The sequence below is a fragment of the Chiloscyllium plagiosum genome, unplaced genomic scaffold, assembly GCF_004010195.1.
Source record: "Chiloscyllium plagiosum isolate BGI_BamShark_2017 unplaced genomic scaffold, ASM401019v2 scaf_18161, whole genome shotgun sequence".
Classification (NCBI taxonomy): Eukaryota; Metazoa; Chordata; class Chondrichthyes; order Orectolobiformes; family Hemiscylliidae; genus Chiloscyllium; species Chiloscyllium plagiosum.
The window spans coordinates 1-1,612 of record NW_025186807.1 but is presented as its reverse complement, the minus strand read 5'-3'; the positions used below and the strand labels follow the sequence as shown (position 1 = coordinate 1,612).

The window sequence follows — 1,612 nt, the reverse complement described above, 5'->3', positions numbered from 1 at the left end:
CCTGGGTCACCTTCACGTCTCTGGTTGCTGAGTGAATCACAAAGAAGGAATTTCACCAGAGCTGCAACTGCCTCACTTCTCCACTCGCCCTCCCCGTTTACATTTTCCTGCTCGTCAGTAATTTAAAGAAAACCAAATGGATGCGATGTCATTCTGTAGCCTCTCTGTCGATTCCTCCGTTTCAGTTCCAACATGACTTAGATCTCGGGGCGGACTTTAATATTAGCGACGCTATGAATGCGCAAGTCGAAAGGTTCCTGATAGTGCAATTTCTTTCATTGCTGTTGCTGATTGAATGAGCCACTAACGTGCGAATTGCTCCAAAACATGATTCAGGATATCTGGTGCCAGTTCTCGCACGTTGAATAACGATTGACAGCTTCCAAATGAGGTCTTTCTGAGACGACCTTGGGGTACATTTGACGGACAGACAAGTTCAGGAATTCGTGGTGCGCTGTGACACCAGAGCATCTGCTTCTTTCCTGTCTTTGAACCGAGCCGTCTGCTCAAGGAATGCAAATGCGGTACTGCTTTTCGTGGAAGGATCAGAAGGCAGTAACTACATTCTCCAACAGAATGGCATATGATCAGAACCAGGTTGGAGAAAAACTTAACAACGCTTTGCACTGTAATTAAATGGAATTGCATTACATTTCACTACGAGAGCAGATTTGATCGAGCAAATTCAAAGGCAGGTTTGCAGATGGGAAAGCATGCAAGAAAGCTCAGCTCTTGTCCATGTAAAAGGCTGCAGTTGAAGAACAAAGCAGTTTCTGCCCAGTTTCAAACTGGGGACCTTTCGAGTGTGAGGCGAACGTGATGACCACTACACTACAGAAACAAGCCACTCGCGCCCGTGCTGCGGCTCAGTGGCATCCAGCACTGAAAGTTGAAGCCATTCCACGTTTCACTTTTCTGTTTCCCAGAGCTCGTTGTTGTCCAGCTTAACTGACATCTTGAAAACGTAAAAAAAAAGACACGTGAAATTGATGAAATCGAACGACCCGTTCGAGACTGGAACCTGGATCCAGCGCCTTCGACAGCTCGGCCACACTACCAGCGGGCCGCTTGCGCCCATTTTCTTGCATTTCCAATTGTGCTCCTGCATAACAACAGCTGGAAAGTCACATGAAAAGGGTTCCAAGGGATCCCTCTCCGACTCGCACAGCTGCAATGTCATTTTCCCAGCAGATATTGATAGCCCACCAATCCCGACAAAAATCAATGGTAAGCTGAGTCTATCTTCTCACACTCTTTTCAGCTACAAATGTATCTGTGAGTGCGTGAGAATATATGTTCGCTTATGATATGGTCAAGTAAACATGAGCTGCTTGACATTACTGCAATTTCGATTCTTACTTTGCTCAATGATTTCACCCATTGCTCGAAACAGGACGACTTTCACGTTTACACCGAACAAGAAGCACACCGGACTACAGAGAAAATGCACAAAGCTGAACAGGCCGTGTTCTACATCATACCGTGCAGCATAGTTTCAGTCACTGTGTCTGATTTGCAGAATAAGAGTCCCAAAGAATGTTCTCCCCCCCTAAAACTGGAGGTAGCATTACAATCCGAGAACGACAGATCACATTGTGAGGATGCTCTGAAC

At 46.0% G+C, this 1,612-nt stretch overlaps 1 non-coding gene across 1 annotated transcript; it reads right to left on the bottom strand.

Annotated features, from left to right (window-relative positions):
- Window positions 1-768: 768 nt before the first annotated feature.
- Window positions 769-841, bottom strand: trnav-cac. Its single transcript has one exon. It is a non-coding gene; the product is annotated as a tRNA-Val (tRNA).
- Between the last annotated feature and the right edge of the window lie 771 nt (window positions 842-1,612).